At 48.2% G+C, this 24,822-nt stretch overlaps 1 long non-coding RNA gene and 1 pseudogene across 1 annotated transcript; both read right to left on the reverse strand.

Moving 5' to 3' along the window:
• Positions 1 to 1,073: 1,073 nt before the first annotated feature.
• On the reverse strand, positions 1,074 to 2,815 carry LOC144382496 (uncharacterized). The gene is made up of 2 exons (XR_013449495.1): positions 2,581 to 2,815; positions 1,074 to 1,230 (listed from the first exon to the last, which is right to left on the reverse strand). It is a non-coding gene; the product is annotated as an uncharacterized LOC144382496 (long non-coding RNA).
• Positions 2,816 to 15,996: 13,181 nt separating this feature from the next.
• Positions 15,997 to 24,523, reverse strand: LOC118546814 (glyceraldehyde-3-phosphate dehydrogenase pseudogene; annotated as a pseudogene).
• Positions 24,524 to 24,822: the final 299 nt, after the last annotated feature.

The following is a 24,822-nucleotide window of genomic DNA, read 5'->3' on the forward strand; positions in this document are numbered from 1 at the left end:
GCACTGTTCCCGAGGATCCTGGCATTCATGGAGTTCCTTGCAATCTTTCCTCTAGACCAGCAGCAAGACAAAAAAGTACCTTCCCAAATGTCACAAACCCACAGAAGGCTCAATTTGCCAGGCAGTACTTTCTGAAATTGAGAAAGTAAGAGAGTTGGAGAAACACCAGTGGGGGCCAGCATCCTGAGGTAAAAGAATGGAAAGAACCAGTGAATGTACCTTGCAGTAGTTCTCGAACTATTGCAGTGAATTTGCTAATTATTAATATTATTAAACTTTATTAGTAATTAATTACTCCAATAATCGATTGATTGTACCCAACCAATACATTTATTTATAGAAGTAAATAATAAAATACTTATTTAAAAATAAAACTGTTAATGATTAGTCGTTACTAATTTATGAATTAGCTATTGTTTAAACGATCAGTAGTTAAGCGTCCATTGTGTGTATGTATGTGGGGGGGGAGACCAGGACCCGCAAAGGACAGACACCCCCCAACACATGCACATACCTTAGAGAATCACCTTTTCATATAACTTCTGAAATCTCACCTCCAGACTTTTTTCAGTTTGAGGAGGGGAGAGATAATGATGTTCTCCCTCTGGTCTGAACCGGGAACATTCCTACTTAGATTGTAAACAACTATAGGACAGGGATTGTGTTATTTATCCACACATCCCTGGTTGTTTAACATGGTGCCTAGCACATGGTAAGCACTAAAAATATCCATCTGAGTGATTGATGAAATGAAGGGCTACTCCTTCCCTAGTCCTCATGCCATGTAAGTCCTCACCCCCATTCCACACCCCCATCATTTAATATTACTTCATTTGTGATATGAATTTCTCAGTGTTATTTCCCCATTTAAGGGCATGGAGCTAACCTACTTCCTTTGTTCCTATAATTCTTCATCTGGGTCAGTTTGCCTGTTTTAAATTAGGGATTCCTGTAAGTCAGCAGTGAAGTTGTTTCATAAGGATCTTGTAACAATAATGTCGAAAGCACAATAGGTTGATGACGATGAAGGTGGAGGTGTGGGGCAGAAAACACACAGGAAACAAACCTCTTGGTTGTTTTCTTCAATTTTATTTAAATGTTGTAAATAGTTACTCTATTTTTATTTGTTCTACAACACTATTATTTAAGTCTTTAATATTTGCTTAGGGGTACTAGACTTGACAGGTGTACACAGAGGAGGTGGATGCATGAATCACCAGTGGCTCTGGCCTGGAGGGGAAAAAGAAAGAAATTGAACAGATCAGTCGTGGGGAAAACTATGTATTGTCTAAGAAGACATTCCTCAGGTTATCTAATTACAGACTTTCAATGTCTTTGAGCCATTTTACAACTCTGTAAATTATAGCTAGCTGGTATCAATGCAAAATGATTCTCATCTCTAGACATGCAAATTATGTCCTGTCCCTAGAAGTCAATATACTTTTCTCCCTCCCTCCTCCTTGAGAAACCAGTTTGCTTCCACTGGCACGTTCACTTCAATATTTTGAATCTATAAATATGGTGGCTCTGTGGATTCTCTTTTGAACTGGTTACATAACTGCTCAGCTTCCCCGTTGATTAATGACCTTTCATCTTTATGATCTTATTTAATCTTTAATAAGTAAAAATTTTAACACCTGTTCATTTCCTATCTGAACAAGGGCCATGACTTCGCCTTTTTTTGCACTTTATTTTTAAACAGGGCCAAACGACCCTAGTGTTGCTGGGCGAAGTTCTCCCCATGTGGACAGAGTCCGAGAAAGCAGGGCAGCGTATTGATTGCCATTGAGTGTTGTCTCCAAGGGGCAGAGTCTCTGGGACCATTTCTCCTGTTTTGCTGTCCTGGTCTCTATTAACCTGAATCCTCTGATTGGCTGTTCCTCCTCCTTATTGTTTACTCAAACTCCTGAGCATCCTTTTCGTCACCACTAAATGTGATTTTCTCCAGCAATCTTCTGTGATCCGACAAAGTTGATCAAGAGCTCTTACTAAGGTGCTTTCCTAGATTCTGGATGTGAGTCACAGCACACATCCCATCTGATTGTTACTGCTTGTTCTGTTACCTAACTTCAATGAGAAAACGTCTTGGTCCTAAAGAGAATCTTCGTGGAAACATTTTCCTGTCTTCTCTTGCGGTGGACACATCCCCTTGTTTTCTTTACTGTGTATTTTCACATGCGTGGGCACCTTACTAACACTTGTGGCACCTTTGCTTTTTTATATTGCTCTCTTTGTCTTTCTTTCTTTCCCCTCCTCTGTCCTCTTTGATAAATCACAGAGCCCACAAAACGCCCACACAACTGAACGTGTATTTGCAAATAAATGCTGGGAAGGCAGCAGGACCCCAGGACATTGCAGCTCAGGCTGTTCTCCAGTAGCCTGGGACATTTCATGGCGTAACAGAGGAGCAGGCGTCTCCCCGAAGCCACTCTTGGAGTGAACCTGAAGCCAGGGTGCACAGAACTTCCCACCTCCAAAAGAAAACGATGAGTCATCTGGTCCCCCGCAGGAAGCTAGGAAAGTAAAAGCATTAAAGGCACACTGGGCCCCAGATCAGGCTGAGCAAATCTGTGCACTTACCCAGACCGCTTCTTTAGGTGAATAAGGAGGAAGATGATGATGCATTTCACAAATACGCAGACCCTCTTTTCAAGCCTGGCTTCAGAAAGGCTCTGCAGCGCACTTCCATTTCACCCCCGAGCGGGGGTGGGGGGGGTGGGGGGCCGAACAAATGTGGTTGGTGGTCACTGAACGTTCTTGGCCTTCCAGCATATTGGGTGAGAAAATATGGAATCCTGTGTCTTTAAGAACTGAAACTGGGTAGAAACAGGATTTGATACCCTGTAGGAGACAGGAGACTTCCCTTTTGCTGTTCAAGTTTCATCTTCAGTTATCAGGAACTGGGGGGGGGGGGGTTGCGGCATAGGACCTGGAGCTCGGCGGCGCAGGTCTGTAAGCTGCTGCTTTTTGGAGATGAATACACTCTTCTTTCTTTTTGAATGTACCTCATCACAGTGAAAAATACGTTTAAGAAAGTCCCTGGTTGACTCTGCACGTCGCAGGGCTTCGCTGGAAGAGGGGAGCATGCTGTGTAGTTCCAGAGGACAGCCAGTCCCAGGATTCTCTGCCCCCCCCCTCCCGGCGCTGCCCTTGGTCAGGCTCAGGGCCCGGTGGGCTTGCGGTGCAGCCCGGGCAGTGGGGACCCCAGCGCCCAGCCCGGTCGGTCTGCCGGCCGAGGGAGCAAGCTGTCTGACAGCATCGACGAGGAACCCTATGTTGGAAGGCCTTGAAAGTCACGTGGTCCAACCCACTCTTTTCACAGCTAGGGCAGTCAAGGCCAGGATGCCAGTAGGGTGCCCCTGAGGACAGTCGGTGTGTGTGGGAGGGTCAGGCCTGTCAGGAATCCAAGTATCTTGACTTCCTGTGGTGTGGTTTTTCTGTTCTTCCACAGACTTACCAAGCCGCCGCTTCAGACAGCCTGTGTGTGTGTGTGTGGGGGGGGGGGTTGTGCTGGTGCATCTCGTTTACCCCCTCAGCCTATACACCTGATCCATTCTCCACCCTTCTCTGCCTTCTCTGTGTCTGCAGGCCGATCCCTGCATCCTTCGGCCCGGGCTCTCCCGATGGCGCTCACCCCCCGGGAGTGTGAAGGCAGGGAGAGGTTGGCTGGGCTCTTTCCTGCCTGTGCCTCCTACCGTGGAGCCTTCGTTCTGGCAGGGGCTGCTTCCTCTGTGACTATAGCTTCTCCTGCAGGGGCAGCTCATTTCCCCGGGGCCTCAGTAGTACCATTCTCTCCCTCTGCCCTGTCAGGCCCCGATGTGGTAACAGCTCCTGACTGTTGAAATCCCTTGGACGCCTCCACATCCCTTGTTGGTTCCCCCCTTTCCTGCCCACATCTCTGTAAACCGTCCCTGTAGTAAAGTCTCTTCGGAAGAGTCATCAGAGTGGAATCCTGGAACCTGACGGATATGCTGGTGAAATTTGTTCCAGCATATTCTAAACCAAGGGGTTAACGAAGTCCTTGCTAAATAACACGACCACCGCCACAGCAAAACCACGAGAAAGTTGCTTTGTACTTGCTCAGAGTCTAAGACTCAGCGTCTATCCAACTAACTAATGCCCAGAGAGCACCTTTCTGGCCAGCAGGGCCTGCTCCAGGGAGGCAAAGCTAAAGGGCTGGCGGGAGTCGGCCCATCTCTGGCCCTGCCTGCTGCAGTGGACTTCCTGGGCTCTCTGTGGGACATGCAGAAACAATTCTCTCAACCTCTCTCACCTCCAGTCCTGTATGTAAACCTAGTCTGCTCTTTGTTTCTCAAGGCCTGGAGAATGAAGTCGTCATCCACCCAGCTTCCTCAGCTAGAAACTGCAGAGTTCCCTGGACGCCTTCTTCCGCCAAGTCCAGTGGTCCCCAAATCCATCCCTGTCTTCCCTCTGTTCTCACTGAGTCCCTATAAATGCCACTTTGTCTGAACTAGTCGTTTTCAACCAGGATTAACTGGGGAGCTTTTGCAAAATGCAGGTGCTTTAACTCTCCTTCCCTCTGTTTCCTAAAGAGATAGAAAAATTTTCGACCAAGGTAGGATGTATCTTGCTACGACCCAAACCCCATATTCACTGAGTTTCATTGGTTTTGAGCTTCATTCTCTCTTACTTGCAATACTTTCTTCCCTGGCCTCCTGCCGCTCATCTCTTCCACACACCAATGGAATTATCTGCCCCAAAGCTAAATCTGATCAGTTCTTTCTCTTATTTAAAGAGTTTCAGTGGCTACAATCATAAAAACCAAACTGCCTGGGCAAACAAAGCCTTTTGCCATCTGTTTTTAACCTATCCTTCTAGCTTCATTCCTGGAGGTGTAGAGAGAATAAAGCAAAAGATAGGAGCCAAGAGAGGATGGACACAGACAGGCGACAACCTTAAAGATTTAGGGGCTCCGGCTGCTGAAGCCAGGAGAGGAGCCTGGGATCCAGGACTGCCCTCCAAGCTCAGAATCCATGAGGTGTCTCTAAGGATTTCTATGAGACTTTATCTTCTGGACAATTACTTCATTTAACTAAATGGGATGAATTTTAGTTCCTCACGATCAGGAAAACCTAAGTAAATCAATGCCTTTCATGAATGTCTCCACCTGATAAGTACTTAGTCACCTTTCAACTAGTAGTTCAAACAGTGTCTCCCTTGAGGAGCTTCTGAGTTACCTGATAGGAGCAATTCTTCCTTCCTCTCTACTGCCTCTGTTACAGCTTTGGTTTTGTCTTATTCTATTTTAGATTCATTGTTTGTTTTTTTTTCATTTCTTAGAAGCTTTTATTTATTTATTTGAGAGATAGAGAGCACAGGCAGGGGGAGGGGCAGGCAGAGGGAGAGGAGAAGCAGACTCCCCGCTGAGCAGGTAGCACAATGTGGGACTTGATCCCAGGACCCTGGGATCATGACCTGAGCTGAAGGCAGATGCTTAACTGACTGAGCCCCCAGGCACCCTGGATTCATTATATTTATCCTAAAAATTCCATATAAATTTACAACCGCCTCGTCAATGTCTGAAAACCACAGCTGTGTTCAAATAGGATTGCACTGCATCTACGGATCTATTTAGGGAAGATTTAACATCCTGATAATCTTGAGTATTCCAATCCGTGAAGGTGATATATTTATTCATTTGTTTAAGCATTCTTTAATTTCTCTCGGCTTATATATAATGCTTTTTTATACATTCCGTGTTTTATAATATTCGACAGAGAGGTCTTGCACACCTTTCATTAAATTTCCCCCTAAGTATTGTATGCTTTCTGATGTTTTTGTAAATGGGATTTATACGACTATAATTTCCCAGTTGTTTGTTGCTGGTGTACTGGTTTTTGTATATTGATCTTGTATTCTTTAACTTTGCTAAATTCACTTATTAATTCTAGTTGGATTGTTTGCTTTTTTTTTTTTAAGATTCTTTGGGATTTTCTATGTAGACGATCATGTTGCCTGTAAATAGAGAAAGTTTTGCTTTTTGCTTTCCAAATTTTGTGCCTTTTAATTCTTGTTTTATACATTGGCTAAGGACTCCAGCACAATATTTACTAGGTGTATTAAAAGCAGTCATCTTTTCATTGTTTCCTATGTTAGGGGAAAGCATTCAGTCTTTCACCATTAAGTATGTTGTTAGCTGTAGGGTTTTTTGTTTTTTGTCTTTTCAGAATTACCCTTTATCAAGTTGAGAAGTTCACTTCTATTTTTAGTTTGCTGAGAGTTTTTAGTCATAAGGGAATACTGATTTTTTTCAAATGTTTTTTTCTGCCTCTATTGAGATGATGGTTTGATTTTTAAAAATCTTTTATTCTGTTAATATGGTCAATTACATTGATTTATTTTTGAATGTCAAATCAAACTTTCATTCCTGGGATACACTCCATTTGGTCATGGTACATTACTCTTTTTGTATATTGCTGGATTCAATTTGCCAACATTTTGTTAAGAATTTTTGCAACTATGTTCATGAGAAATAGTGTTCTGTGGTGTTTTTCTTGAACTGTTTTTGTCAGATTTTGGCATAAAGGTTTATTTTTAAAATTAAAATTAGGGCGCCTGGGTGGCTCAGTCGTTAAGCGTCTGCCCTCGGCTCACGTCATGATCCCAGGGTCCTGGGATCAAGCCCCGCATCGGGCTCCCTGCTCCGCGGGAAGCCAGCTTTTCCCTCTCCCACTCCCCCTGCTTGTGTTCCCTCTCTCGCTGTGTCTCCCTCTGTCAAATAAATAAATAAAATCTTTAAAAAAATTAAAATTAAAAATTTAATCTAACATATGCATAATTTTTTAAAAAGTCAACTTGTGCTAGAAGGCTTATGGCACAATTAGAGTTAGTTTCAACTAAAAATTTAGCAGAAGAGCCCAAAATATTTGTGCCTAAACAAGATAGGTATTTTTTCCATGTCAAAGCTGCCTGAGGGGAAGGGAGTCAAGCTGGTATGGCAGGGCCATTGTGGCATCAAAGACCCAGGCTTCTTTTCTTTTTCTGCTTATCCTTAAGGTCACTTCATATTCCAAGATGGCTGCTGGAGCTCCATTCATCAGGTCCATATTCCAGGCCAACAGCAAAAGAAAGGAGAAGAAGAGAAAATGGGTATCTGTCTCTCACTTTTACAGAGACTTTCCAGAAGACCCTTTTAATTATGTTTCTTTGACCATAATTTTATCATATGGTCACATCTATTTTCAAGAAGCGTTAGGAGGCATAATCTTTTAGCTGGGTACATTGCTGAGGGTTTGGTTATTAAGGAAGAAGGGGAGGATGGATAAAAGCAATATGCTGAGCAAAAGAAAAGCCAGGATACAAGGAGTTCATACTATAGGATTCCATTTATATGAAACTCTAGAAAAGCCAAGTCTAATTTATTTATTTTTTTTATTTTTATGTTTTAAAGATTTTATTTATTTTTATTTGAGAGAGAGAGAATGAGAGAGAGCGAGTACATGAGAGGGGGGAGGGTCAGAGGGAGAAGCAGACTCCCTGCCGAGCAGGGAGCCCGATGCGGGACTCGATCCAGGGACTCCAGGATCATGACCTGAGCCGAAGGCAGTCGCTTAACCAACTGAGCCACCCAGGCACCCAAGCCAAGTCTAATTTATAGTGACAGAAAACACATCATTGACTGTGGGACTGATCCCAGGATTGAATGACATGGGGTACAAGGGACCTTTTTGGGATGATGGAAATGTTCTGTAACTCGATTGTAGTGATGGTTATATGGGTATATAAATTTGTCAAAATTAATCCAAATGTGCACTTATAAATTATATGTATTATATTGTATAGAAATTATACCTCCACTTTGTTGTTGATTTTTGTAAGTATGGAAAATTCCAGCACTATAATAAAACTGCTCTTAAATTTTGCTCATCTCCTTATCTTCATATGATTGAAATCAGAATGCACACAATGACTTTGAATCTTGCCCAGTTACCAAGTTAGAGAAGACATTCCAAAGGAATTGGTAGGCTGTATGTAAAATTTACCCCAGCGGTAGCTTAACGCTGGTGATATGACCCTTGAAACGTCTCAGCTATGCCAAGATATTAAAGGGGAGAGAGAGAGGAGATTGTGAAGGGCTTGGTGAGGGCTGCCTCGATCCCCTACAGTCAGGAAAGAGAAATTCAACAGGGAGCTCATAGCCCTCAGTATGCGTCCTGCGGTCTGAGGGGCTCAGGAAGCTTGGGTCTGCCTTCTGCCTGGGAGATGCTGAGGGGGGGAGGAATGCTGCTTTAGTAGGGGAGTGAAGGGTGTGGCAGTTGCCTGTGCTCATCTTATGGGCTCAGGGTTTGTCCCAAGAAGATTACACACGTTTGCCTGTGTAATGTTTGCAGCAGTTGGTGTGGGTGGTCTTAAGTCAGTGCCGGCCCTGATCTGCCCTTGTCTTTCTCTGCGCTGTCAGCTGGAGGCTCAGAAGCCCAGGCTTATCTCCCTGCTCATGGAACACAGCCCGTCTCTCTCATAATCTTAGTGCAAGTTAGGAGCAGACACTCCAAGAGTGATGAATTGGGCCTTGGCCCAGCTCTCTCTCAGCCTGGCTTTGCCTTTGACCCTTTCTTAGCTCCTAGCCTATCCCCCGCCTCCCTGTGGGCTGGGCTGAAGTAGAGACCTCCTGGATCACTGTGCTGATCCTGAAGGGGCTTTTCTCTTCCATTCCGACCACCTGCACCAAAGACAGATGCTTCCCGTCACAGGGTGCAGACCCCTTCCCCCTGCCGCCCACTGCCCCTGGGAAAATCTGCTTTCTGGGCTTCCTCCCCTCATTGCTCCTCCCCACCTACAGACCAGCTGCCAAGGTCATGGTGCAGATCCTGCCCCAGGAGACCGGAGGGCCGCAGAGCCTGCGTCTCTCACGAGCTCCCAGGTGGTGCCGATGCTGCTGGTCTGCGGACAAAACTGAGTGGCAAGGGCTTCACACATTCCAAAGCCCCGGTGATTTTTACAGAGTCATTCTTTAGGGTCATCTCGTTCATTCAGAATAATTGAGGTAGGGAGCAGAGTCTGAGTTTTTAGAAGATAAATTATTTAAATATTGTAAAGCACAATGGCTTTTGCCTCTTACAAACATGTATTTTCACTGAGTGGGGCGACAGACGGTTAAAGAAGAAGGTCCCATGGATCTGCTCCAACGAAGAGGGAAACATTGCGAGTCACAGGTCTGTTTTCCTGCTGAACTACGGGCCCCGATACGGCTTGGAAATTGCCTGATCGATTCTCTCTCATAGACAAAGACACCACAACCGATTATCTTACCCATTTTTTTCTTGGCACCAAGGACTATCTTTAGTTTTTTCCCCCGAGTCCTCACTGAGTGTGAGCCATATATGCTTTGAATACACAAACAAATGATAGAATTTCTTTGCTTTGAAATTCATCTGCTCATAGATGGCGGAAAAGGAAACTTTGGTGCTCCATTTTCACAATCTGTGCCCCATCCAGATGAATGCCACTTTCCTAAGACCGAGGCCAGGCCGAGCCCGCGTTGTCCCCCTTGTGCCCCTGCGTGCCCAGGGATAACTCAGAGGTAGGGGAGTGTGTTTTCCTGAAGCAGGCTGAGCGGGCATTTTCGCTGCCTGGCAGTGACAGCTGGTCACAGCCCATTTGTTATCACCTCTCCCTGCCTATGCCAGGTGCAGGGCGGGTGGTGCGGGAGGATTGGCAGGGCAGGGGAGAGGCTACTCTCAGAGGCTGCTGAGTGAATCGCTGCATGGTTTCTCCCTGAGTCATCAGGCCAGGGGTGAGCTTGGAGGAGTGAGGCTGGCCTGCCAGTATTTGAGTTCTCTCTGGGTGTGAGCAGACACAGACGCAGATGGCCTTGGCAGCCACCTCACCAGCTGCCACCTCATTTGCATGAGGATTTACGTGGCTGGGTCTTGGACACTCACCTGTAGGTACGTTTTGGGGGCGTTTGAGTAGGTACATGCTTCATGCGTGTCTAGGCAAGCGAGGAATTTCGGGGAGGGATAAAGGATCAGAAAACTAGATTTTAGGCTGGGTCCTTAATTCTGCATTTCTCCCAGAGAAGCCAGCTGCAAGCATAACCATGAAGTTGGAGCATCTAACTAGAGTTCACCTTACAAAGAGCTTCCTGTGGGGCCCTTGGCGTTGGAGAGGGGGGTACATAAAGAGAACTGGTAAATAGAGCCCTAGCTTTTGAGGAACTCACAGTGTGAAGCAAAGAAAGATCCTGAGAACACTCACGGAGAAACCTGTGCACAAATGGGTTTGGGGGGCACGGGGGTGGTAGCCACGTAGGGAACAGAGGTACTATGGCCCCCAGTTGAAGGCACGGGGTTGGGGGGATCTAGCTGTGCCCTCTGGGGAGTCAGCCAACCTGCCTGAGGGCTCAACGTCCCCTGGACAGTGAGACTCATAATACCTGCCCGCTCAGCTGTTTGAAGATTAAATGAGATCACGAGCGTGAAGGGTCGAGAACAGCACCTTGCTCTACCCGGCATTGGTCACAGTAACTGTGAGTGTTGGTAAAATACAACTGTGGATCAGCCATGACGCCGCCTCACACGCTCAGCTTGCCTACCGCTTTGTCCCCTGTGAGGAAGGCCTCTTCCGAGCTCCTGCCGGCCCTCAGACCTCGGGTTTTCTTTGGGATCTACATTCTCAATTAGCGCGGGCCAGAGCACAAGGTACCACTTGCAGCTGCCAAACGGGACGGCCCAGAAGGAGGCTGAGAGGCCCACCTGAGGGTAAAACTCGGGACCTGAGCCTCAGGAACATCCCCAGCCAGCAGGCCGGAACACGGCGGACCCAGAGGCCGCACGGGGTAATAGCACAGAGCCAAACTGGATTCAAATCTTGTGCTATCACCAGTCGTATGACCAGGGCGAGTTATCTGACCTCTCTGTACCTCTGTTTCTTGATCTGCCAAATGGGGGAAATAGCAGAACTCATCGAGTAGGATTGTTGTGAGAATCAAGGGAGCTAATGGGTATGAGGTGCTGGGAACAGGGCCTGGCACAGAGCGCACGCGGTGCAAATGGTAGCTATTCTCATTTAGTAGAGGTCCTTGGCTGTGAAACCCTGAGTTTTGTCACTTTCTGATAATTTTTGAGGGGGTGACTGGTGTGCCTAGGGTAGGACGGGGAGGGGTTCATGACCAGAGGACTAAGGACATCCAGGTGGGCGGGCAGAGCCCTGCGACAAGTCTGTGGGTCACCGGGGAAGGGGAGGATAAGGATGGTGGCCAAGAGAGAGGAGGGTAAGCCTGTCCAAGGTCAAACATTTCCTCTGACTCATTTTCTAGGAGCATCCACGGGGAGCTCAGGGCACTGCCCAGGATAATATCTCCCTGTTTTGCAGATCGAGAAAGGCTGTGTCTGCACGACCCTTCGGGGCACCACGTCCGCCAGCAGCAGCCCATCCTTCCTCACCCCTCAGCCAGCCCCTTACTGGGGCACTGGTGCCTGAACCTTCCCGTGGTGATATCTGACTTTTCCTACCATGATTTCCCTTCTTTCCATTTCCTTTTTTACTTAAAAAAAATCTTGCTGTGGGGCACCTGGGTGGCTCAGTCAGTTAGGCGTCTGACTCTTGATGTTGGCTCTGGTCATGATCTCAGGGTCGTGAGATCGATCCCTGAGTGGGGCTCCGTGCTGGGTGTGGAATCTGCTTAAGATTCTCTCTCTCCTTCCCCCTCTCTTCCCCCACCCCCAAAATCTTACTGTGTCATATCTATTTTTGTAAGTCACCTTAGGCTGTTCTTGGAATAGGCAGAGAATAAATAAACTAGTTCCTGGAGTTCTAATTTACCTTTATTCAAGTTTTTACAGTATATATCTCTATCTATCCATCTATCTATCTACCATCTATCTATCATCTATCTATCTATCTATTATCTATCTATTATCTATCATCTATCATCTATCATCTATCTACCTACCTACCTACCTATCTACCTATCTATCTAATATTTGGGTTAAAGCATGAAGAAAGACCCCAGGCCCCCAGTTCTGGGTATCTTTACCAAGCTCTACCTCTGAGAAGTCCTGTTTGTAAACCACCAGTCTGCTCCATGGAAACCTGCAAACTCAATATGTCACTATGATGCAAAAATAAGGAAGTGAGTTGGTTTCTTATGGCCTTTAGGACAATTTGCTAATTACTGGGGGACACTAACTGCTAAAGAATGAATATGAGTTAATATCTAACAGGAAAGAACTATGAACAAAAACAGAAGTCCTGTTTATCCTTCTATTATGTAAGATAATCATTTGTGAGTTTAAGTAACAATTAGGCCTTCAGTACCACTGATGGAGTTTAATAATTAAATAATGAGTCCTGGATGTGAAACGTATAAGAAAAACGTTCAAAAGTAGTTTTGGAACTGAATTTTAACTGATGATCAACACAACCTCTCAGCTGCCTCAGTTTCCCTGTACAAGTGAAGCCCCCGTTCTCCCAAATGCTTCCACTTTCCCATTTCTCTCCTTTCATGTTTAAGCCTCTTTCCTCAGAACTGAGCTCCTTCATGAAGCCCCTAGCGACCCACCCCGTGCAAACCTGGTAGCACTTGTCGAACTTAGGCTGCTGTGTCTTCGGATGCGCGCCTGGCTCCCCCAGTGAGGGGATAATGTGGTGTCTGAGTCACTTTGTACCCAGTGATCAGCCCACACTTGGGTAGTTCCACCACCAGCTGCTACTGTTGAGTTCTAATTCTGCTTGGTACCTAACTCAGCGGCTGCTTCTAAAATAATTACAACTTACATGGCTATGTTGGAATAAAGACACTTTTTAAAGATTATGTATTATTTATTTGAGAGAGAGAATGCATGATTGGGGGGGGAAGGGCAGAGGGAGAAAGAGAAGCAGGCTCCCCACTGAGCAATGAGCCTGACGCGGGACTCGATCCCAGGACCCTGAGGTCATGACCTGAGCCAAAGGCAGTGGCTTGTCCGACTGAGCCACCCAGGCACCCAAGACAAATATATTAATATGATGTATTAAAACATTATCTTCAGACCTAAAAATTCATTTTTTTCTTCTGAGTTTAAAAGAAATTAGAACATTTTTCTAAGTCCCCCAAAGGATCATCATGGGCCCTTGGTACTGTGCAGGTAGATCAGGTTACCACTTCCTGGTTCTATGGACTTGGGTGATTCACTTAACTCTTCTGGGTTTAGTTTTGTTATTTGTAGATTGGGGATGATAATAATAGGACCCAATCTGCAAGATTAAATGTTAGCTATTACTTATTTTGTATTGCGCAGTCAAAAATAGAGAAACAAAAGGATAATATCTAAATTTCTTCTTATGCTCTGATCCAACCTCAAATCTAGTTTTTCATTTTACTCTTGGCAAAAACGGACTTCCTATTTCGAAGGAAAAGCACTACAAAAACAAACGAAACCAAACCAAAAGCTCTTTCTGAAACATCCAAGAACTCTTGCCAAACACCAGCTTGATGAGTTCACAGTAATGAATCAGAGACACACGGTTTAGATTTCCCTCTCAAAGTCCCAAGAGGAAAACAGGAAGGCGAGGCCTTCAGAGAGCAGCTGGGCCGAGCCAGCCCCACTCTGCCAGCTGAGCGAGAGATCAGGACAGCGGAGAGCCCCTCAGACACCCCCTTCGCCACCAGGCTCGGCTCACATCTCTCCTGTGTCCTCCCCCAGGGAGTAGGTGCCAGCAAGCGGTCCTGTCCAGAAACCAGATTTCTATTACAGGGGTGCCCTAAACCTAGTATTTGGTTATTGCTTAATCCTTGATCCCTGATCCATTCCTTCCGAGCTGCAGGTAAGATTTCTAAGAGAGATTTGGGGGTGGAGGTGGTAGATCTGCTCTCTGTGGGTGGTTTTCTAGGAACCTCAGCTAGCTTCCTGAGACATGTCATGCACTGGAACCTTCCCAGTGGCCGGCAGGGGAACTCTGGAATGACTCAAGTGAGGACCTGAACCAGGAAAGGATGGGTTATGGCCTAAAACCACCCCCTTCTCTCATTTTGTCAAACTCTATCCGTTTTAATTACGGCTTCAACAGCACCACCCTCCACCACCACCACCCCAACTGGAAAGTCTTCCCAGATCAACCAGAAGCCCTTTCCACTCCCAGGTTACCAACCCCACTCCCCACCCCTCCAACACTCTCATTTGCATCTGCGGTTAGCTTTTTGTTGACATGGAGCGATCTTCGAATAGCTTCAGCAGGGCCCCCTGATGGAATCTAATGGGTCCAGTGGCAGCTTCTTGAAAGATCTGGGCTGAAGTCTCAGAGCCAGTTTGTGAGGCAGTCAGTCAACACACTGTGGAGTGCCTGGGCACTGCTAGCGAAGCCTTTCTTGTCAGGGACTGGTTTGTGCAAGACAGACCCAGCTCTCAGAAATGCAGAAGTCAGGAAAGACAGAAATAGAAACCCCAAAGAACTCCAGGCACAAACGTCTACAACTGACCTGTTCACATGGGTGACCGTGCATGGCAAGGTGAGAGTCGCACACCACCTTCATCTGCCCAAGGCTCTGGAGCCACGGTCCTCCCCCGGCCCTTGCAGGCCTTCCCACGGAACACAGGGTCTCTCCAGTACTGAGTGGAAATAAAACATGCGGTTGTGCTGCGCCCTACCCACTCGAGACATTCCCCCCAGCCCTGGGGGCAGAAGGGGCTGCCTGGCCTAGAGGAAAACAGAAGGCTATAGTTTCTGTCACTCAAAACTGGGCATCACTTGCCCCACAGCAGAGAAGAGGGGGGACACTCCGCAATTGCAATGGCAGGTCTCTGTGAGCACCCACCAGCCGGAGAAGACAAGATGGAGGAAGAATGGCAGCCGGAGGTTGTGGTCTGTGGGGACCACGATGACCCACTTTAGTTACCGTGTCTCACGGCAGGAGGAGCTGGGTCTTCTAAGCATAGAGATACATAAGACAGCCTCCCCACTCCCCCCGGCCATAAGATATCCCAAATGAAGTCAGTCCAAAACACAAGGCTGCCTGGACTGAATGCCAAGTGACTGGTGCGCATGACTAATAAGCACACGCCAGTAAGTCTCAGTGGAAAGGAAATCATCATGGTAACATTTATTGAGCACTTACTACATGTCAAAGTGCTATTCTCCATGGTTTATATGGATTTAATTTTTCCGACAATCCACTGGTGTTATTCCCACTTTTTTTTTTTTTTAAGATTTTATTTATTTATTTGAGAGAGAGATAGAGATAGCGAGAGAGGGAACACAGCAGGGGGAGTGGGAGAGGGAGAAGCAGGCTCCCCGCGGAGCAGGGAGCCCGATGTGGGGCTCGATCCCAGGACCCTGGGATCATGACCTGAGCCGAAGGCAGACCCTTAATGACTGAGCCACCCAGGCATCCCTATTATTCCCATTTCATCGGTGAGAAAAGTGAGCCTCGGGCGATTAAAGAACTCGCTAGGCGGTACACATTTTTTAATGGCAGACCAGGATTCAAGCTCAGAATTCTGCCTCATCGAGTGTGCATGTGCACAAACACACCTGTGCCTGTTTTTCTTAAGTGATGGGAAAAGACTGGGAAAGAAGGAACAGCAGGCACGGGACTCTGACTCCACTAGCTAAGCTAGCTCCATTAGCTAAGTTTTAAAGTTGGAGCGTACCTTAGGTGAAGAGATCATTTCACTGCAATTTAAAAACGTTCTTAATATTGAAGTATAGCTGACATCCGATGTTATATTAGTTTCAGGCGTACAGCCCAGCGACTCGACAAGCTCGTACATTACTCAGGGCTCACCGTGGTGAGTGTAGTCCCCATCTGTCACCATACAACGCTATTCCCACATTACTGACTTGCGAAAAGATCATTTTTGAGGCTGAGTTTTGCAATATTTAAAATCCTCAAATTGGGAGCGGGCTGAAATGACGCGTAACGTGGGAGGGCAGTGGGCTGGGCCCGGCCGGCCGGCGGGGAGGCGCTCGGGGACAGAGGAAGAGAGCGAGAAGCCGCGGGACTCCGGGGGTGCGGCCTGGGAGGCCCTGCGGAGTCCCTGTCCCGCGGGGTCCCGCCTACCCGATGCGGCCGGGAGCAGGAGGTAGCGGGGAGTCTCCTCCACAACCACTTTCCGCGACCTGGGGGTCCCCCTCGCGGGGCTGGCCTGACCCGGTGGGTCCTGGTCCTCGGTCGTAGTAGATGGTGTCAGGCGGGCCCCCGAGTCCCCTGAACCACAGCGCCATCTTGTGGCCGCGGGCAGCGCGCTCCTGGGCTCCCCTGGCTCCGGTGCCTGGCGCTCGGCCCACCTGCGCTGGGGGGCTCCAGCGGGCTTTCTCCTGGTGCAAGGAGCCCACAGGGGAAGGGGGCCTGGGCGCCAAGGCTAGGACCAGATTTGCCTTATGAGAAGGCAGCATAACGGGAGGAATGCTCCTTAGAGCCGGGCAGGCCAAACCCCTACCCGCTTGATTGTGAGCTTTTGTCCCTGAGCCTCTCTAGACCTCCACTTTCTCATCCTTTAAAGGGCGTAACAAGGCTGGGTGGAGATTAAATTACAAATCCTCTAGACTAGCAGCGTGAGTTCAATACGTCCTTAATGTGTTATCATCAACAGGTCTGCAACAGGTCTCCGTGCTGCTGAAACTCCTGATTGGCAGAAGGCAGGTGCTCTGGGCACACCGCAAACCAGCAGCGACGCCCTTGGAATGCCAGTTCAGTAGTAGGACGGCCCTAGCACTAAATATTTGCCTGTTTTCATTAAAGAACACTGTCCAGTTGGCCTGGCACACCATGTAAAAATATCCGGCTATCCTATTCATCAGCCCAGGAGAATGTTCCAGCTTCACCAGTGACTCCTGCCTCTCACACCCGCCCGTAGGACACCCTCTGGGAACAAAACTGTTCCGCTTCTGGGAGGCATTGTAGTAGTGAGCGCAAAGGGCAACAGCGTGGAACCTGGGGCAAGGCACCAACTTCACCGGAGCTCGTTTCTCATCTGTAAATCAGAGATATTAATTCCCACCTCCTAAGGCATTTTTGGAATTAAATGAGATATTAATGTAAAACATTTAGGACAGTGGATTTAGCATGCACTAGCATCAGCAGAGAACTTACCGAAATACTAGTCATTGGGCCCCACCCGGAGTTTCCGAATCAGTACATCTGGGGTGAGCCCAAAGAATTTGCATTTCTAATTTGCATCTTAGGAGTTGTTGGTACAATCTGTCCAGGGAACAAACTTTGAGAAGGACTAATCTAGCACATACTAGACCGTCAATTAACGTTCATTGTCATTCCCCAATCACTCAAGTACAAATTAAAAAAGAGAATGAGAAAATATGAGGGAATATTAACCCAAATCCAACTAAGTAAAAGCTGCACACTCAACATCTGGCTAGAAATAAGAACAGTTCCATTTAACAAACATTAATTGAATGTTTTGTCTCTGTTTCTTTCGTCTGCTTTGCTGGGCGGTGTTTCACTCGCGTTCGATGCCCATCAGAGTCTTCTGGAGTGTCTGATGATCACAGGGCAGGGCTGTCCCAGAGGTCCAGTGACTTGCGCAAGGGCACAGAGCTCTGGAAGGCAAGGCACAGACTCAGCTGGAGTTGGCTGACCGTGGTTGGGGCCCTTTCAAGCTGCCGCTCAGACACCCGAGCATGCTTGTAGGGGCTGCGTTGGCCCACGTGCTCACCCTGCTTTGGGACCAAGGGTTCCACGGTCTCCCCTTGCCAGGTTCTTTGGCTCTGCCTTTCTTCTCACCCATGGGACACTGGGTCCTTCCAGAGCGTGGGTGTGGCCTGACCTCTGGCTGTGTGCTGTGGGCCCCCAGGCCCCAGCAAGAGGAAGAGGCCCTCAAGGTTTGGGGGTAGAAACAGGAGGCCCACCCTTGGGATCCAGACCCTACCCAGGCCCTGTAGGTCTCCGAAGGAGTCGCCCCTCCCCCATCCTGGCATCTGAGAGGCCACAGAGACCCAGTTTCAGTGACACGTCGGTGAGCCACCTCAAGACCTAAAGGAGCTGCTGTCCTCCCCCACTCAGCCTGGGTGGGGAGAGGAGTGGAGCGCTAACTGCCTGGACTCTGGGACATCATGGCTCCCCGCTCCAGGGAGTTGAGTTTTTCGGGTTGCTAGAAGGAACATGACCTTTAGAACAGAAGACCTGATTTGAACCAACCCCAGCTCTCTGCTACCAAAAGAGCTTCAAGAAGTCTCCTAAGTTCTTTGCCCACGTTTATTTCCTCATCTGCCTCCCAGAACTGCCGTGTGGCCTGAATGACAGCTGTGTGGCCAATTTTTCCCCCTGCCATCCACCCACCACTTACAGCGAGCCTGTCCCTGAGGGTACACAGGTGGTGAGCCCAAGTCCCCGCCTTCTGGGAGCTTCCAGCCCACTCCCTTGCCCAAACAGGACAATGGCAGGAGGTTTGAGCCTGGACCCGGCTGGGGGCGCTGGGGACCGGAGGCAAGGCCACTGGTCCCAGGGATGGGCACCCGGCGTGTGACCTCTGCAGCAGGCAGACTAAAGCCCACTCCCCGGAAGCTGGGCTTGAGTCAGAGCTAATGGTTTTCAGAGCTTTGCCTTGGAAGTGTGGAGAGCCCCGTGACTCTCCGCTGCACCAGCCAGAGAGACTGGAGGCTCCTCCATCCAGCAGTTTCTGCCCTTGGCACCTTTGATTTCATGTTTGTTCACTCATTCATTTATCCCACAAACACTTGTCAAGAACTCCAGGTGTGCTGGGCTCTGGGAACTCAGACCTGGGTGAGGAAGACAGACTCGAAGCAGGAAGGACCGAGGTGGGGTACCTGCCATTCATGCCCACCTCTTCTCGCCAGGCCATGAATGAGGGTGAAGGTAGGCAAGTAGGAACTTTCCTCCAGGTTCCCAAGGTTCACCCCTTTTCTCATGGGGTCACAGGGAAGGCCCGACGAAGGAGAAGTTTCTGAGGCGAACTGGTCCACTCTTGGCTCCTGCAGAGATGTGGATGTGGAAGGAGAGGGCACTGAAGGCAGTCCCCGGGAGACAGAGCCATGGGATTGGCTTTGAGGGAAAAGGGATCAATTTAGTTTCAGTTCAAGTGTTTTCTTGAGTTTCTTTTCTTTTAGGAGATGAAAAGGGAGTCAAGAAGCCCAGGGTGGGGTTGTTAGTGGATAAAAGCGAGAATTGAGAGGGCGAATGCTTCTGTGGCTTCAGTGCCCTCAAGCCTTCTTTCCCTGTTTCTCTGTCTCCAACATCCCTTCTTCTCTGGCCATCCTCTTGGCTCTCTTGTCTCCTCAATGCCTCCCCATCCCAGACTGTCGCTGAAGCTCCCCAGGGAATAATTGAAAACTATACTGACCCCCAAAGCTGATCCCCACTCCTGCTGCATCTGCTGTCCAGATTCACAACTAGAAAAGAACTCCTGGTTAGAAAAAAAAAAATAGAAATTGGGGAATTGAGTTGGAAAGTGGAAGGAGCAAGGGGCCTCCTTTGAGTTCAGGTAAGGGCGACTCTGTGCTGTGGTTAGTAAGCTGTTGGTGGGACATTGACCCCAACTCCAGACCCCACTTTAATCCTGCTGAAAGGGGAAGTTGCTCCTAGAGGTCTGATTAAAGGCTCACTGACAGATGGTGATAGTTAAGTGACATGTCTAAGGGTATTCAATAAAGATTAGTTCTCCTGTCCATTTCCTCCTCCAAATTTCCTTGGAGGCCCCAGATAGTCCTAAGACCCCTCTTGTCATCCCTGTGGCCATCAACCAGCTTCTGACCTCTTGTCCAAGTGCAAGAACCTAGAGGTAGTTAGGAGCTTTGGAGCAAGAAAACTGGGTTCTTATTAGCTGTGGGAACTTGGCAAGTACTTAACTTCTCTAAGCCTTAGTTTCCTCATCTGTAAAATGGGGCTAATAATAGCATCAACCCATTGGGAGGCTGTGAGGACTAAATGGGATAATGCATGCAAAGGGCTTAACATGGTGCCTGGTAGAGACTATGTTCTCAATAATAATTGCAATAATATCTCCACTTAGATGACCTACCAGCAGCACCTTATACTCACTAGTTCTTCCCCACAAGCCAGCTCCCTGGCCTCACTTTTTAGTTTCCTTTCACGGAGTCAGCATTCCCCCATCATGTCCTTGGGGACCTGGCCACTTGGATTCTACTTTGTTCCTTTCTCATGATTTTTCTCCCAACCCCCCATGCCCACGCTCAGCCTTTCACTGTGCCTTCCCTAGAGTCCCTGACATCAGTCCCCTCATTCAGTCCCTCCCCCGCAGAGCCACCAGATTTAGTGTTTGGATTATGCCACTCTTTGCCTCAAGAACCTCTAGTGACTCTTAGTGGCCACTACTAATGTAACTGTTCACTCCTCACCCTGATGGCTTAGGTCCTCTACTGTGGCCTGACATACCTGCCACCCTCCTTCCTGACCTCTTCTTCCCCTGGCTTTTTTCCCCTTGGAAGGATGCAACTGTCCTCACTGCCCTCTTGGTCCCCTGTGTGTGCCCTGTCAGCGGGATAGACTTGCAGAGACTATCCTGTACAATGAAAGGAATCTTCTTTTTTTTTTTTTTTAAAGATTTTATTTATTAGTCAGAGAGAGAGAGCGTGTGAGCAAACACAAGCAGGGGGAGCAGCAGGCTCCCTGCTGAGCAAGGAGCCCGATGTGGGACTCGATCCCAGGACCCTGGGATCATGACCTGGGCCGAAGGCAGCCGCTTAACTGACTGAGCCACCCAGGTGTCCCACGAAAGGAATCTTCTGATGTTACCCTCGACCCACCAATATATCTGGTATATACCACTTGTATCAGTCAAGGTCTCCCAAGGAATGGATTTAATAGAATATATATATATATATATATATATATATATATATATATATATATATATATATATAATACACACACACACACACACACACACACACACACATGTTCCAGCCCAAAAACCATCTGTGGTAGAACCAGGAAGAGCTGATATTGCATATGAAGTCTGAAGGCAGTTGGCTGGAGAATTCTCTCTTGCTCAGGAGAAGTTGGTTTTTTTATTCTATTTAGGACTTCAACTGATTGGATGAGGCCACCCACATTATGAAGGGCAATCTGCTCTACTCAGTGTCCACCAATTTAAATGTCCATCTCATCCAAAAACATCTAGAACAATGTTTGACCAAATATCTGGGCACCGGGCAGTCCAGTCAAGTTGACACATGGAACTAACCATCACACTGCTCCCATCCCTCCTGATGTCTACCCTCCTGAAAGGATCATAAGAATTCATCCACCCTGAGAAGTGCTGTGGGGCATTTTGTGGAATATTTACACTGTATCTCTAATGGTGGAATTTTAGCACTGATTTCCCAGGCAAAGGAAGCATGATTTGGGGTGGCAGCTGGGGGAGAGGGGTCTTTCTGAAGCCTCTGAAGAAATCACAGCACGCGGGCATCTCTGCCAGCTAGCTGCTTTCCATGACCGCTATCCCCACTAGGTCTGCTTCACTCTTCTGCAGCTTTGCAGAGTACAGAAGTTAATTTTTAGCCTTTCCTCAAGCTATCTTTGGTCTAAGCACAGGGGCAAGAAAAATTGTGAAGTAGAGCAAAATACAGGGCATGAAACCAACCAAAACCACAAAAAGCATTCATCCATGAGAGGAAGAGGACCCTGGTGCCAGGCCAGTAGGGAAACAGGAGATCCCAGAAGCTCAAGAGGCTGGAAAGTGGAGCCCAGGGTGAAGGTGCATATGTGTGCGTATGTGTGTGTGGGGGGGGGTGGGGGTGGGTGTTTGCCTGTGTGTGTTGTGTGCATGAGCCCTGACAGAACGAGCTGGAAATACATCTCGCCCTTCCTCAGGCTCTGGTGTCTCAGGTGTCTCGGGACACAGACCTGTCCAAGCCCAGTCCACTCTGACCTTCTTTCCTGCCCCTTTGCCCACACCTTTCAGACACCAGGATTCAGGCTCTGTCCCTGTGGTTGCCCACCAGTGCCCCTGTGGTGGGTGCTCAGGCCTCAGGGTGTTGGGGAATCTGCCATGAGGTAGGACTAAGGAGCTCCGGGTTCTTCTGGTTCTGCCTACTCATCTGCTTCAGCTGCTTCTATTACAAAGTGGTTCAAAGCTAGCTGATCTCCCAGATGTCATCTAGCTCCAATAACGTGTGATTAATGATTTGGGAAAGCAGTGAAATTTAGTGAATCAGCATATATGAATGTTTCAGCTGCAAATAACACAACACTTGGAATAAAGAACTAAATGATGGGTTGATTCATTATAGCAAACCCATAGACCAGAGGGAGGTGGTTCTGGGATTGGTGTGGTGTCTCTAGGAGGTCATGAAGGACTCCGGCTCTTCTATCTTCTCTCTCTGCCTTCTTCACAGCTGCCGCTGTGTCCCCTCATCATGGCAAGATGGCTGCAGGGACTCCAAACTTTTCTTCCCCTGTAGCAGCTTCTCCAGCAGGAAGAATGAGGGAGGGGCACAATCGGTAAGGAAAATCTTTCCCAGAAGCTTTTATCTAGCAGCTTCCTCTTGGGTCTCTTTGGCCAGAACTGGCTCACAGGTCACTGGACAAGAGGATGGGACTGACCAATCATGATCCATCCACTTGGACCAGCTGGATGTACAACGAATGAAACCTTGGGGTTCTATTAGCAACAAAGGGGTGGAGCAGCTATTGGGTGGGTTACCGGTAGTGCCTGCCACAACCGAGGGAGTGATTTCAGGAACAAGAAACAGAAACAGTGTCTTGTTGTCGTAACCCGAAGGGGAATTTATTGGAAAGAGGTATGGGGTGAGTCTGCAGGAAAGAAGCAGGAAGCACAATAGATGCTTTTAGCCAGAATGGCCTGGTATGGACCCCTCATCACTGTGAAAGAATTCTAGTGCCTCTGTGCTTTGTGATACTTGTTCAACGTTGAAGTCTTGGCACATATATTGTATTGAGTCAGGCTGATGACCTGGACACCTGAGTATAGAGAGAAGGAGTACCTGGACTTTTTAGTCTCCAAAATAGTCACCTACCAAGACCTTACACGCTGGGAGATTCTCCCCCAATAGGAAAGAAATGTTGGTTGGTGTCCAGCCAACACAAAACCAGACAGTCCAGCTAATATCTAAGAATTGGAAAAGCCTCTATTAAGGCTGCAGCTTGAGAAGTATGGTACTTGGGAAGGCAGTAGTTGGGCTTATTGATGTCCACCAGGATTAATTACCAGGAAGCAAAGTAATGCCTATATGCCTCCTATCATTTTGCAAGTCTTATTGACTGTTGGGTAAGTTTAGTTTAATTACAACACTAACACTTGTTTGTGTCAGCCAAGTTTGTAGCGGGTTAGCTATTCACACCTTCAAGGAATTAGAAGAATATGGTTAAAAACAAACGACAAACACTGGAAGGAGCATTATCTGTGAGGAAGCTGAACTGGGGAGAAGAGTCATACCTGCAGCTGCTTCTCCCTTGGATCTTTTTTGGTGGACCACCCAGGGAGGATACCGATGGGAGCAGAGGCTCCATAGGGGAACCAGTTACATCTGGTTGAATTGGTTAGGCAGAGAGCAGCAGGTGGTCTGGGATTTTGCAAGTTCATTATACTGAGGCACAACTTCTGGTCATCCACATGACCTCCAATTAAAATGAGTCAAACACAAGCTCATGCAGCATCAGTCCCACCATCCCTAAACACAGGGACCCAGGTCTGGGATGGAGGGAAGGATGGGGCAAGAGAGCTCCTAGCCAGTGAGTGATGTGCATGTGCATACCCGCACATGGGTGTCACTGTTAAAGTCACAGGAGACAACCTGGGCCCCAGTGTACCCCAGGATGCCCTTGAGGGGCTCCTCCAATGCCTACTTCACCTCCCTCTTGATGTCATTGTATTTGGCAGCTTTCTCCAGGTGGCAGGCCAGATCCATGACTGACACATTGGAGGTGGGAACACGGAGGCCATGCCAGTGAGCTTCCCATTCAGCTCAGGGACGACCTTGCCCGCAGCTTTGGTGGCGCCAGTAGAAGCAGGGATGATGTTCTGGGCAGCCCCTTGGCCATCATGCCACAGCTTCCCAGAGGGGCCATCCACAGCCTTCTGGGTGGCAGTGATGGCACGGACTGTGTCATGAGTCCCTCCACGATGCTGAAGTTGTCATGAATGACCTTGGCCAGAGGGGCCCAGCAGTTGGTGGTGCGGGAGGTATTGCTGACAATCTAGAGGGAGTTGTCATATTTCTCATGGTTCATGCGCATCACAAACGTGGGGGCATCAGCAAAAGGGGCAGAGATGATGACCCTCTTGGCCCCACCCTTCAAGTAAGCCCCAGCCTTCTCCATGGTGGTGAAGACCCCAATGGACTCCAGAACATACTCAGCATCAGTGTCACCCCATTTGATGTTGGTGGGATTTTGTTCCAGGAAGATGGAGATGGGCTTTCCATTGATGACAAGTTTCCCGTTCTCAACCTTGCCTGTGCTGTCGAATTTGCTGTGGGTGGAATCATACTAGAACATGTAGACCATGTTGTGGAGGTCAATGAGGGGGTCCTTGATGGTGACAATATCTACTTTGCCAGAGTTAAAACCTGCCCTGGTGACCAGGTGCCCAATATGGCCAAATCTGTGTACTCTGATCTTCTCCATTGTGTCTCGGGGACATGGCTGGCCCTGCACCAGAAGATGGGGCTGTCTGTCGAATGGGGAGGAACAGAGAGCCCAGTTTTAATCATCTTTAAAACAACTTCTTCCCTCAGATTATCAGATCCATTAAATAGCGTCTGAAGGGACTGTCACAAAGTCTCCTACTAGGAGCCCTGGGAGAGGTGCTCAGATCACCCGGCCTGAGGCGGCTCTGGACCTTGGGCACAGCCAAGGAGGAGTGAGAGAAGGGGAGCCCCCCTCCTGCCATCTAGAGTCCCCTGTGACACAGTCTCCTTCGGCTG

This window comes from Halichoerus grypus, chromosome 7 (genome assembly GCF_964656455.1).
Source record: "Halichoerus grypus chromosome 7, mHalGry1.hap1.1, whole genome shotgun sequence".
Classification (NCBI taxonomy): domain Eukaryota; kingdom Metazoa; phylum Chordata; class Mammalia; order Carnivora; family Phocidae; genus Halichoerus; species Halichoerus grypus.